Here is a 14,369-nt window from a genome sequence, read left to right as displayed (position 1 = left end):
ACACCAGGTTACAGTCCAACAGGTTTATTTGGAAGCACTAACTTTCGGAGTGCTGCTCTATAATCAGGTGGTTGAGAGATTTAATGAACAATCCAGGTCTTCATCAATATATAATTTCAGTTACATCACACTGTAAACTTTTGCTATAAATTCTGTGTCCTACGATCTTTTATTCCACAACCACCTGATGAAGGAGCAGCGCTCTGAAAGCTAATGCTTCCAAATAAACCTGTCGGGACTGTAACCTGGTGTTGTGTGATTTTTAACTTTAATTAATGTAGCATCTTTAACTCAATAAACACCTCAAGAAGATTCAAATGAGAATTGTCAACGCAACATAACACCAAGCCATGTAAAGTGCTGTAGTAACCCAAACACAGAAAATGGGAATAGGATGAGGCCATTCGGCTCTTGCTAAACAAATTATCAGATGACACTAAGATTATTGGAGTGGTTATTAATAAGTAAGATGGTTGTAGGTTATAAGAAGATATAGATGGGTTGGTGAAATGGGCAGAACAATGGCAGATGGTATTTAATCCTGATAAGTGCGAGGTGATGCACTTTGGAAGGGAAAAAAAGATGAGGGAATATTTAATGAATGGCAGGACACAGGGTAGCTCAGAGGAACAGAGGGAACTTGGGGTAAGCATTCATAGATTCCTGAAGCCAGCAAAGCACATGAGTACGATGGTTAAGAAGGCATACAGAATATTTATTTTCATCAGCTGTGGCATAGAATATACAAGCAAAGAGGTAATATTGGAACGGTACAGAGCGCTAATCAGGTCACAGTTAAAGTACTGTGTGCAGTTCTGGTCACCTCACTACAGCAAGGATGTGATAGCACTAGAGGGAGTACAGAGAGGGTTCGCCGGAATATTCCCTCAACTGGAGAAATTGAGCGAGAAGGAGAGAATAGATATACTTGGTTTGTCATTTTTAGAGCAGAGAAAACTAAAGGAAGACATGATTGAGGTGTATAAGATTATAAGGGGTATGGAAAGGATGAATAGGTAGCAGCTGCTCCCCTTGGTTGTGGAGTCAATCACAAGAGGACATAGTTTTATGGTGAGGAACAGGAGATTCACAGGGATTTGGGAACAAAACTTTTTCACTTAGCCGGCGGTGGGAATCTGGAATCCACTGTCTTGGAAGGTAGAAGAAGCTGGAAACCTCTTGGATGAGCTTTTCAAATGTCATAACATTCAAGGATGTGGGACAAATGTGGGAAATTGGAATCGACTTGCCTTTAGTGATGGTTATATTGATGCAGATTCAATGGGCCAAATAGCTTTTTCTGCACTGGAAACATTTCTGAATCATTGAGCCTTCTCCACTATTCTATATAATCATGGCTGATCATCCAATTCAGTCCCCCATTTCCATTTTCTCCCTGTACCTTTTGATCCTTTTAGCCCTAAGTCCATGGCTAATCCACCTAACGTACACATCACTGGACACTACAGGGAAATTTAACATGGCCAATCCATCTATCTTACCCAGCTTTGGAATATGGGATCAAACCAGAGCACCTAGCAGCAACTCACATGGGGAGAATGTGCAAACACTACACAGCCAGTTCCCTTATCGTTGGATTTGAACCAAGGTCCTTGCCAGTGTCAAGCAGTAATGCTAACTACTGAGCCACCTTTGCTGCCCTGAATTGCTCCAATCACCAGAGAATATTCTCCTTGATTTTCATTTGTTCTAATTTTGCAAGGATTACTCAAGTCCACACTTGTCAACTGTGGCCTTTTCAATTCAGTCATTTCACTTTCCCCCTCCATACAACTCGTAATGAGGATGTCAGATGGGACATTATCCTTTATAATGTAAGGAAATGAACATAAAAGCAAGGATCAAATGGAGACTGCTGAGGAAACTCAGCAGGTCTGGCAGCATATGTGGTGAAAGAAACATTTTGAGTCTGTTTAAGCTCTGATGAGATATTGTTCTGGATGAAGAAAGTGAATTTATTACAGGCAAGTTGTGGATGACACAAAAGTCATTGGGAAGGCGAGTAGTGAGGATTTAACAGAGTCTACAGAAGGATATAAGGAGTTTAAAATGGAGGTGAAATATAATGCAGGAATACATGAGGTTATGTGCTTTGGCAGGAAAAATAAAGGAGCTGAATATTATTTAAGTACAGAAAGATTGCAGAAAGTTCCAGTAAAGAGGGATTTTCATAAATCACAAAAAGCCAGCACCCAAATTGAGTGGGTAACACAGAAGGCAAAAGGATGTTGGCCTTTATTTCACAGGGAATGGGGTAAAATGATACACGGCACCAGTCAGACCACAGCTGGAATACTGTGAGCAGTTTTGGGCCCCTGATCTGAAGAACAATATACTGTCATTGGAGGCAGTCCGGTGAGTACTCACAGGACTGACATCAGATGGGGAGGGGCTGTCTTTTGAGGAAAGGTTGAGTAGATTGGTCCTGTGCTCATTGCAACTTAGAAGATTGAGAGGCACCTTCTTGAAAAATACAAGATTCTTCAGGGAATTAATGGGCCAGGAAAAGGAAAGGCTGTTTCGCCTTGTGGGAGAATGTAGGACCAGAGATCATCATCTCACATTAAGGATTTGTCTATTTAAGTAAAAAATGAGGTCTGCAGATGCTGGAGATCACAGCTGCAAATGTGTTGCTGGTCAAAGCACAGCAGGTTAGGCAGCATCTCAGGAATAGAGAATTCGACGTTTCGAGCATAAGCCCTTCATCAGGAATAAGAGAGAGAGAGCCAAGCAGGCTGAGATAAAAGGTAGGGAGGAGGGACTAGGGGGAGGGGCGATGGAGGTGGGATAGGTGGAAGGAGGTCAAGGTGAGGGTGATAGGCCGGAGTGGGGTGGGGGCGGAGAGGTCAGGAAGAGGATTGCAGGTTAGGAGGGCGGTGCTGAGTTGAGGGAACCGACTGAGACAAGGTGGGGGGAGGGGAAATGAGGAAGCTGGAGAAATCTGAATTCATACCTTGTGGTTGGAGGGTTCCCAGGCGGAAGATGAGGCGCTCCTCCTCCAGCCGTCGTGTAGTTGTGTTCTGCCGGTGGAGGAGTCCAAGGACCTGCATGTCCTCGGTGGAGTGGGAGGGGGAGTTAAAGTGTTGAGCCACGGGGTGATTGGGTTGGTTGGTTCGGGCGGCCCAGAGGTGTTCTCTGAAGCGTTCCGCAAGTAAGCGGCCTGTCTCACCAATATAGAGGAGGCCACATCGGGTGCAGCGGATGCAATAGATGATGTGTGTGGAGGTACAGGTGAACTTGTGGCGGATATGGAAGGATCCCTTGGGGCCTTGGAGGGAAGTGAGTGTGGAGGTGTGGGCGCAAGTTTTACATTTCCTGCGGTTGCAGGGGAAGGTGCCGGGGGTGGAGGTTGGGTTGGTGGGGGGTGTGGATCTGACAAGGGAGTCACGAAGGGAGTGGTCCTTGCGGAACGCTGATAGGGGAGGGGAGGGAAATATATCCCTGGTGGTGGGGTCCGTTTGGAGGTGGCGGAAATGGCGGCGGATAATACGTTGTATGCGCAGGTTGGTGGGGTGGTAGGTGAGAACCAGTGGGGTTCTGTCTTGGTGGCGGTTGGAGGAGCGGGGCTCAAGGGCGGAGGAGCGGGAAGTGGAGGAGATGCGGTGGAGGGCATCGTCGATCACGTCTGGGGGGAATCTGCGGTCCTTGAAGAAGGAGGCCATCTGGGTTGTGCGGTGTTGGAATTGGTCCTCCTGGGAGCAGATGCGGCGGAGACGAAGGAATTGGGAATATGGGATGGCGTTTTTACAGGGGGCAGGGTGGGAGGAGGTGTAGTCCAGGTAGCTGTGGGAGTCAGTCGGTTTATAATAGATGTCTGTGTTGAGTCGGTCGCCCGAGATAGAAATGGAAAGGTCTAGGAAGGGGAGGGAGGAGTCTGAGACAGTCCAGGTGAATTTCAGGTCGGGATGGAAGGTGTTAGTAAAGTTGATGAACTGTTCAACCTCCTCGTGGGAGCACGAGGCAGCGCCGATACAGTCATCGATGTAGCGGAGGAAAAGGTGGGGAGTGGGGGGTGGTGCCAGTGTAGTTGCGGAAGATGGACTGTTCCACATATCCTACGAAGAGGCAGGCATAGCTGGGGCCCATGCGGGTGCCCATGGCAACTCCTTTGTCTATTTAAGAAAAAACATGAGGATGGATTTCTCCCCTAGAGATTAGTGAAGATGTGGGAATTCTTTATTATAAAGAGTTATAGAGCTGGGTCATAAAGTAAATTGAAGGCTGAGGTTTTTCAGCAGTAAGGGGAATTAAGGGTTATGGGGAAAAAAAACCTAGAAAGTGGAGTTAAGGATTATCCGATCAGCCATGACCTCATTGAGTGGCAAAGTGGAGTCAATGGACTGCTCCTACATCTTGTATCCTTATGGTGAGAGGTTGGGCTTGTTTCAGCTGGAATTTAAAAAAATGAGATGTGACTCATTCAAAGCAAATAAGACCCTGAATGGTCTTGATAAGGATAATATGCAAATGGCGTTTTCTCTTGTGCGTAAATCTATGGTTTTAAAATGAAGGATCACCCACTTAAGACAGAAGTGAAGATTTATTTTATAAAGGGCGTTAAAAGTGTTTGGAACTCTTTGCCTTTTGGAATATCACTTTCCAATCCGCTCTTCCTGCTGGAGGAAAGATGTTGTGAAACTTGAAAGGGTACAGAAAATATTTGCAAGGATGTGGCCAGGATTGGAGAGTTTGAGCTATAGGGAGAGGCTGAATAGACTGGGGCTGCTTTCCCTGGAGCATCAGAGGCTGAGGGGTGACCTTATCGAGGTTTATAAAATCATGAGGGGCATGGATAGAGTGAACAGTTAAGGTCTTTTTTCCAAAAGTAGAGGAGTCCAAAACTAGAGGGCATAGCTTAAAATTGAGAGAGGAAAGATTGAAAAGGGACCAAAGGGACAACTTTTTTTTACGCAAAGGATGGTGCATGTATGGAATGAGCTGCCAGAGGGAGTGGTGGAGGTTGGTCCAATTACAACATTTAAGAGGCATCTGGATGGGTATATGAATAGGAAGGGTTTCGAGGGATATGGGCCAGATACTGGTAAATGGGACTAGATCTATTTCGGATATCTGGTCGGCATGGACGAGTTGGACTGAAGGGTCTGTTTCTGTGCTGTATGATTCTACGATTCTATAAGATAGGCAAAGGAATCAAAGGTCATCGGGGGCAGTGGTGAAGAATGGAATGTTGGATTTGAAACACAAACAGAGCTTTTCAGAATAGCAGAGCAGGCTCACGGGGCTGAAGGGCCTACCTCTGGTCCAATTGCACGTGTCCATATGTCAGGGGAACGGGGCCTGGACAGAAGATATATCATTTGGTAAAACATTGAGATTGGTTGCAGTTGTACATGGACGATACCCGAGAAACACAAGCAGGAAGCGAAAGCAGATGAATGTAACAGGACACTGCGCTCAGAAACAATCATCCAGCATTTACAGACTGCTTGTGCATGAGGAGACTGAAGCTCAGTAGCTCGTTCTTAATCGATCTAACGTCAAGAATTGCAGCAGCCGATTATAATTCCTGCTTAACTGGTAGCTAGGAGCAATTGTTCGATTGTATTGACTTCTTCAAGACTGTGCAAGGTGTATCAAATTGCACATACAATAGACGTCTTAGTCAGGGAATCCTGCTGTTCCAATCACCAGCTGACGACTGAATAACTAAGTGGACTTCAGGCCTTTGTATTAGCTTACTCGGAGTGCAGGGTACAGTCACTTATATATTTATGTGAACTCGCTCGTCAACAGAAAGTTTTGGATGGTTCTCGTGGTACCAGGCAAAGCAGCGTACTGGACTTGCTTCCCCGACATAACCACCTTCCCTGTTCCCATTTTACTCACAGTGACAGACTCAGCTTCATGCTGCATTCGCTGTCATTTCTTGCCATTTCTGATCGCTGAGCTGCTCCCTGGCAAGTGACCTTCCTGTCTCCTGCCTTTGAGGAGGCCGACACCTGAAACTCAACCCTCACAGGCTCCAGTCCAAGTTGAGGAAGAGGGGAGGAAGGGAGGCTTTCAGACATGCGTTACCTTTTATGACTGCTGATTCTCCAGTTAGCAATGTTTACCGTCCTGTGAAATACTTTTGAAGGATACTGACTGCTGTAATGTCGAAAACGGAGCAGAGAATTTTAACACAGCCAACCCCTACACATTGCAGTGTGATAATAACTACATAATCCGTTTCAGTGACACTAATTCATACTTCTGGTAAGATGGTGGTGGAGTAGGAGTTCTGAGTCTGGGACTCATCTGCTCTGTCCACTTGTCTTTTTGTTTCTTTTCTTTTTCTCTCTTCTCTCAGAATATTTTTCTTCTCTTCTATTTTGTCTTACTTCCCTCATAGCGAAGAGCCTGCTTGCGGTAATGGTGTAGGTGGTAGTGTGTGAGCCCAACAGTGCGGACTCCAGTAGGCCCAGCAGTGTGTACTCCAGTAGGTCCAGCAGTGTGGCCTCCAGTAGGTCCAACTGTGTGGACTCCAGTAGGCCCAGCAGTGCAGAATCCAGTAGGTCCATGTGGGATATAGGTAAAGTTACTTCTGCAGTAATAATTACTTGTACAAAGTAAATGAACTCACACCAGCATGTAATTGTTTCAGGCAAGAGCTGAGTCAACAAGAATGGAAACTATGTGGAGAAAATACATAATTTTTTTGTATTAACTAAAATTATATGCAAGAATGAAACGGGACTGCAAACAATGGTAGATGTTACAGGCGAATAGATAAGATACTGTGAGGGGAGGCAGTTAAGCTAGATACGCCTGTACAAATAGTAGGTATAAACATCTGTTTCCCACTTTTACAGAAACACAGGAACAAACCCCAATTAAAAGGGTCTTAACGATAAGATGCTGAGAGGGGAGGCACAGGTGGAGGGAGTAGATAATGGTAAGGAAAGGATATGCCTAACAATGACCCACAGCAGGATGAGGTCAAATGGCCTTGTGAGGCCAGAAATAAGCATTTTGTCACAGACAAGGCCGGATAAGACAAGAGATAAACAGGAGTAATGGGTACCGGTCTTAGGGAAGTAGAAGATGTAAACAGGGGAGGAGCAATAAAATTAAAAAAAAATAGAAACCAAATTATATAAATATCGAGTATTCGTTGAACTTGGTATGTGTTTGACCCTGCCTTGTGGACAGTGGACATCGCACCCACTTGCAAGTGTGAAATAAGTGACACTACTGATTCAGATTTTGTCTCGGACTGAAATTATTGAAGTGAGTGAGCTTTGTTTCTCACAGTCCAGTAGTGTGGACTCCAGTAGGTCCAGCAGCATGGACTCCAGTAGGCCCAGTAGTGCAGAATCCAGTAGGCCCATTAGTGTGGACTTGACAAGGCCCAGCAGTGCAGACTCCAGTAGCTCAGCAGTGTGGACTTGTGATGGTGGAATTGGGGATGGGTTTGATTTCCTGGTGACTTCTGCATCATTGAGATAGTCCTAGCCGCAACACATGGCTGCTGTGTGGAGGAGAGGTCAGGCTCTTGGCAGCACCAGTGCAGATTCCAGGAGACATCAGCGTGGGTGAGTTTGGGCCCAGTACAAGATCTAGTGACATCAGCCTCAGCTGTATTGGTGAAGTGGGCTCAAAGCAGATACATGGCAGCAGCGGAGATGGGTTTGGGGGCGACACAGTACCTGGCAGCATTGGTGGCATCTGCACTGGCGAGTTCCAGTGAGGACTCACAGTGGCAAGGAGGACATGGGAGTGAGATGGTGCCAAAGAGTGGCAACTCTCCATCCAGCAGCATGGGGACTGATTACTGGCCACTAGGCCCATGGCCCATGATGGAGCACTTAACCAGAAGGACTGTGAAGTTGGACACTTCCGTTATTTCTTTTTTTTTTGCCTTTTTATAGAGTCATAGAGATGTACAGCATGGAAACAGACCCTTCGGTCCAACCAGTCCATGCCGACCAGATATCCCAACCCAATCTAGTCCCACCTGCCAGCACCTGGCCCATATCCCTCCAAACCCTTCCTACTCATATGCCCATCCAAATGCCTCTTAAATGTTGCCATTGTATCAGCCTCCAGCACATCCTCTGGCATATCCTATGTTATGTTTTATTTTTCTGTTTTAAGATGGCGCCGGTAAGTGATGCAACACTTTTCACTGTATTTTGTCACAATAAATATTTAAATAACTAAAGAAAAAGTAGCAGCTAGGACACAGAGTCAATATGGTGTAGATAGATGTTACTCAGCCCATCATGTCTGTACCAGTTCTATTATCTCGTGCCATTTCTATCCAATGGATATAATTATCCAATGCCCTCTTTCTGCTCAAAGGAATTCCTTGTGTAGTGCTCTGAAACCAAATCAGCCTTCATTTACTGTCTCCCTCAATGGCTCAGCAGTGCAGCAACCCCCTTGGTACTATATCAGCAGGGCAAGTCTGCTGTGTGTGCTCAGTGGGGTTTGAATACTAGACCTTCTGGCTCATGTTGAAATGACTACTAACTAGATCTTACCGATTCTTTTACGTTCTTATATGAGCCAACATAAACAAGTTTAAAAGATAAGACATGCTGAAAATTCAAGATTAAAACTATACATATATGCAGCAATTTCTGATTTTAATCCTGAATTTTCAGCACCTCTTATAATATATATATAATATAGCTGCAGCAAGTCATCTGGGTAAGAAAATGGATGAACATTATAGGGGCTGGCTTCCCAATAAAGGTTAAATGAATGGCACTTTTGGTCTCATTCATTTCTTACTCAGATTAATATTCGGGCTGTCACAAAAAGCTGGCAACTTCCATGCAGCATTCCTGCAGGAGATCCCTAAGCCTCATGTTTGGTGGAGATTGTTCGAAGGTGTACCAATCATGGGGGAATCGACGTCAAGCCCCTTTACCGCTGTTACCATGGCAGCAACAATCACTCCCCAAGCTGACCATGAAGTGGGCATTGCACCAGCCCGAACTGGGTCATTGGGGGTGAGGGGCTGCCAGGGGCCAGTGTTTCCTTTAAAGACCATACGTGGGACACCCATTTAAGGACGGCACTGGGTGGACTATGCTCCATCAGACAACAGTCTATCCAAAGGGAAGTCAAAAGGTCAGGATTGCTACCTGACCTCCAAATTATCCTGTTGTATCCCTGTTTCTGCTAATCCAGCTCCCTTCTAACTGCTTTGCCTCCAAATCTTCCTAATCAACCCCAGGCTGATCCAGCACCAGCTCAGAGACTAGGTCCTGCCCCAACTAGAACCCCCAACATTGCTTAACCAGGAACCACAAGCTCAATGTCTCGCCACCTGCCAAATTGCAATGAGGACTATGTTTCTGAGTGCAGCAGGTCTCCAGCTGGGGTTACTGAGCGTCTAGGCCAGCATCCTCCACTCAATTAGCACCCAAAGTCAACCCATCCGACCAAACTGCTCAGAGCTGGTCCACCACACCCTTGGGGCAGGTAGGATCTGAATCTGGTCCTCTGGACTCTGAGGCAGGGATACTACTGCTGTACTACAAGACCGGCTGCATTCTAATCTGAATGTTTAAATCATACTTTTGTCTACAATTGGAGACTGGCCCATGATCTCCTGATTTAATTGAGAGATTTTGCAAGGGCTGATATTACCAAATATACACCATCACCAGAAAATAGACACAGACACAGTAAGGACTACAGTTGCTGGAAGTTAGGTCAATAAAATGTGGAGCAGGAAAGGCACTGCAGATTAGGCAGCATTGGAGGAGCAGGAAAATCAATGTTTTGGGTCAGCACCCTTCATTGGGACTCCTGAGCCCTTCCAGCTCCACATTTTATGAACAGACAGAGAAGGTGGTTTTACTATTAGTGTGCTTCTGATGTTTATTCAGATTGAGCGGCAGTCTTCAATATGCAATATACTTTCAGTACCTTCTCTTGAACGCTATTATGGGATAGGGACTTTGGAGTCAATGACACCACGGTGAAGAGAGGCTGAGTGTTGAACCTTGCAATGTTTTTTGCCAAGTGCAAATCACATTGAGATTTACGGAGTAATTCTAGCTGCAAGAATGACCTTACCAAGCCTGTCATGTTAATTACTGTTTCTGCTCTTAACAGCAAGTACTGCAATCTATTTCCACACCATCTCGCAGAAGTCACCACTCAGCAGGGATCCTCTAGAAAACCAGCAAACGGCCATACAAGCCTTTGGGACTATTATTCACTCAGAGAATGAGGGTATCTCCGGTTAGGCCAGTACTTATTACCCATCCCTAATTGCTCAGAGGACAGTTAAGAGTCAATCACATTCCTGTGGGTCTGGAGTCACATGTAAGCCTAGTGAGGATGGCAGATTTCCTTCCCCGAAGCACATTAGTGAACCACATGGGTTTTTTTCCCCAACAATGGCTTCATGGTATCATTTGATCCTAAATTCCGGATTCTTTATTGAATTCAAATTCCACCAGAAGCAATGGCAGGATGTGACCTCAGGTCGTTAGCTGAGTTTCTGGATTAACAGTCTGAAGGTAATGCTATGGGGCAGCACGGTGGCTCAGTGGTTAGCACTGCTGCCTCACACTGCTAGGGACCGGGGTTCGATTCCAGCCTTGGACAACTGTCTGTGTGGAGTTTGCACATTCTCCCCGTGTCTGCGTGGGTTTCCTTCCACAATCCAAAAATGTGAAGGTCAGGTGAATTAGCCTTGCTAAATTGCCCATAGTGTTTAGGGTTGTGTAGGTTAATTGGTGAATTGGCCTTGCTAAATTGCCCATAGTGTTTAGGGTTGTGTAGGTTAATTGGTGAATTGGCCTTGCTAAATTGCCCATAGTGTTTAGGGTTGTGTAGGTTAATGAATTAAGTCAGGGGTAAACATAGAGTATTGGGAATGGGTTTGGGTGGGATACGCTTGGGAGGGTCAGTGTGGACTTGTTGGGCCGAAGGGCCTGTTTCCACACTGTAGGGATTCCCTGAGTCACTAGGCCTTTTCCTTCCCAGAATTGCTGTGGTCTGCAAGCTGTGTATCTTGGCTTTGCTTAGGCCTTCAGGAGAGATGGCAGGGAAGGGGAAACTGGCATCACAGTTCTCAAAGACAGATCCCAGGAGCTCCTTGATCACTGGGTGGTGGAGAAGTCAGGATCTGGAGGACTGGCAGAGGAGGTCACACCACCAGCAGAGGAGATTGTGCCAACCTGGCCAGAGACCGCCACCCTCCAATCAATGGCTGATCTGATAATCCTCAACTCCACTTTCCTGCCCCTTCCTCATATTCCCTTCCAAATTAAAATCTGCCAACCTCACCCTTGACCATTAACAATGACCCAGGCTTGACAGCCCTCCATGACAAAGAATTCCACAGATTCACTATCCTCTGAGAGAGGAAATTCCTCCTCATCTCTGTCCAATCTCTTCCTCTGAGATTATTCTCTTTGGTCCTGGATTCTCCAACAAGGGGAAGCAATCTTTCCACATCTACCCCTTCAAGATCCCGAAGAATCTTGTGTATTTCAATACAGTCACCTTGTTCTCTTCTCTTTTACAAATGGGAACTGCTTTTCTACTTCTACTCAGTCCAGCCCACTCATAATTTTGAATACCTTAATCAGATCTCCTCTCAGCTCCCTTCTGTCCAAGTAGAACTGCCCAATGGTAGGGAGAAGCTGTTCCAGCTCATAAAAAGGGCAAGAGCGAGAGGGAATTGATTTAAAGCAGTGTGCAAAGGGTGCAAGGGTGATGTGAGAGAAATCTCTTTCATTCTGCAGGTGGTTAGGGTACGGAACGCACATTGTGGTGGAGGTAGGTTCAATTGAGGCATTCAAGAGAGGCACTGGATGATTATTTGAATAGAAATAGTGTGTAAGGGGATGGGGCAAAGACAGGAGATTGGTGCTAGGGAAAGATGCTCATTTGAAGAACAGGGGCAGGTATAATGGGCCAAATGGCTTCCTTCTGCAAAGGAACAGTTCTCTGCTTCTGTGATAATGATATAATGTTTCACTGCATGATAATGTTTTCACAAAGTTCTACAAGACCTCCCAGGCGTGGTTAAGGAAAATAACTCATCTTATTATCTGAGCTGTCACAGGGGGAAATCAGAGATTATACAGCATCCTTCATGACCTCAGGATCCCCAAGGTGCTTCACAGTCAATACAAATACCTTTGAACTGTGATAAGGAAACTCAGCAGTCAATGTGTTCATAGCAAGATCTCATTGCCATAATGTGACAACGACTAAATGTTTTAATATTGGGGTGTGCTGCTGATGTTAATCAGTCACTGGATGCGGGAACTGAGTGAAAATACTGTGCCATTTTAGAGTCCAATTAAAAGCCAAGCACACTGACATGAATTTGGAGACCAGCAAGATTTCCGGTCACAAAGAGGATTCGTAAGCCTGGTGTGATTTTGATGATAATCCAGTGGATTCAGGGTCACCATTACTGAGACGACAGCTTCATTTACGAATGTTCAATTTGCTAAGTTTAAACTCTGCAGCTCCCTTGGTTGGGTTTGGCATCAATAACAGATGATTAGCCAGGCACTCCCACCCCCACCACCACCACTGACCCTCCGCCCCACCTCCACGCCCCCAGCCCCCCACCCATCAATTTCAATAGTCTCTAAACCCCTGTACCTGCCAAGACACCAAGGGCACTTTTCTTCAAAATCGTGTGCTGAAGCTTTCAGAAAGCAGGCAGGAACTTGGTTCACTCTCTCACCCAGAGTGCAGCACCTTCAGCAGTGCAGTACTTCCCCATACTGATATTTAATTCCACAAGTACCTGTACTGGGCACTTGAGCAGACAACACTCAGACTACGAGGTGAGTCACTCACTGTTCAATCTGACAATGCTTTGCACTAATGAGCACTAAGCCGTTCAGGCCTGGATTATAACGACAGGAATACTAAGAGGAGGAGCAGCTTTACCTTTGGCACCGCCTTGGTTAAGTTTGGAAACTCTGCTGAATATATCTTGGTGTTAGCAGAGTGTGGAGCATCTGAGTCCTCACTGCTCATTAATCCATGATAATAGGAAGAAGCACGATTATTGTCAAGCTGCAGAGAGACATTAATACGATGCACTCGAACTGTCAGCAGCCCTTTCTGCTGACCTGCTGTCCATTAAGAGGACTAAACAGGATCAATATGATTGAAAGTGAAGGCAGGCTGTGTAGGATTATTGTTCTTCTCCCCCTCAATGCTCACAGCAGCTCATTGATACATCCCTGCTCATCTGTTCAAATCTCTGCATGGCGTCAGGATTCTGAAGAACCACTTTGAGGAGTGTTTTCTATCACTGCAGGAATAGGGCCAGGCTATTCAGCCCATCAATCCTGTCCCACAATTCTAGTTCACAGCTGATTGTTGCCTTTGTGCGACCGATATCCTGACATTAAATTAAATTGTATGCGTTTTTTCAAAATTTTCTCTTCTGCCTTTATTTTTCGATGAGATCAAATGATCACAAGGCTGAGGCATCTTTTGGGGGGTTGGGTGGGGGGTTAAGGTCAGTGAAAGTGAAACTTCAATTAGCCTCCAGCTCAATATGAGGTGAATTTAGACACATTATTAAGAAATAAGTTTTGAAAACCTATAACAGAGTAGGCTGTTCTTGCCTTGACATTCAGTGGTTTCTCCTGGAACTCTCGAGTATGAGAGCTCGAATACAGGCCATTCTGCTATAGCATGTGTTTCATCAATGTGAAGGTGTGGACTGCAGACACTGAAATCCTTGTAGAGGGAGGAAGAGAGCTTCTTCAAGGAGGGCATCCCAAGAGGATTCGCAGTAGGTGAAGGGCTCATGCCCGAAACGTCAATTCCCCTGCTCCTTGGATGCTGCCTGACCTGCTGCGCTTTTCCAGCAACACATTTTCAGCTTTCATCAATGTGAGTTCACGTAATATGATTGACAAATTGGGGATGCTGTTTCTGAAGCGCCAAATTTTAAAATGTGTGTTGGATCTAATGCGATTACATCACCAATACCTTAAATGCTGATTCTAAAGAGCTGTTTCTTTATAACATGGAGTTGCACAGTCATTGCGTTACAGAATAACTGACTGTATATTTAGTCAAGAACGTTATAACACAAGTATTGCTCACTTCATTTCAGAACCCAAAGGAACTCCTGACGAGCCTTTCCAAAAGAATAAAAGTCCTGTTTGAACTTATTTTGTTTTCCCAAAATTTCACTCACTGTTGAAGGTGGTCAACTTCTTTCAATAAGATTACTAATTTTCACAGACATCTGTGAACAATGCTGATTTGGAGGTGCCAGTGTTGGACTGGGGTGTACTTATAATCTGCCTGTATTCTTGATGAAGGGCTTTTGCCCGAAACGTCAATTTTCCTGCTCCTCGGATGCTGCCTGACCTGCTGTGCGTTTCCAG

The 14,369-nt window shown here is 45.4% G+C and overlaps 1 protein-coding gene across 2 annotated transcripts in view; it reads right to left on the bottom strand.

The window, feature by feature from the left end:
- Positions 1-14,369, bottom strand: part of wdr17 (WD repeat domain 17) — a 167,552-nt gene that overhangs the window by 152,278 nt on the left and 905 nt on the right. The gene's annotated exons all lie outside the window — the stretch shown is intronic.

Source organism: Hemiscyllium ocellatum, chromosome 2 (assembly GCF_020745735.1).
Source record: "Hemiscyllium ocellatum isolate sHemOce1 chromosome 2, sHemOce1.pat.X.cur, whole genome shotgun sequence".
Taxonomy (NCBI): domain Eukaryota; kingdom Metazoa; phylum Chordata; class Chondrichthyes; order Orectolobiformes; family Hemiscylliidae; genus Hemiscyllium; species Hemiscyllium ocellatum.
This window is presented reverse-complemented; position numbering and strand designations above follow the sequence as displayed.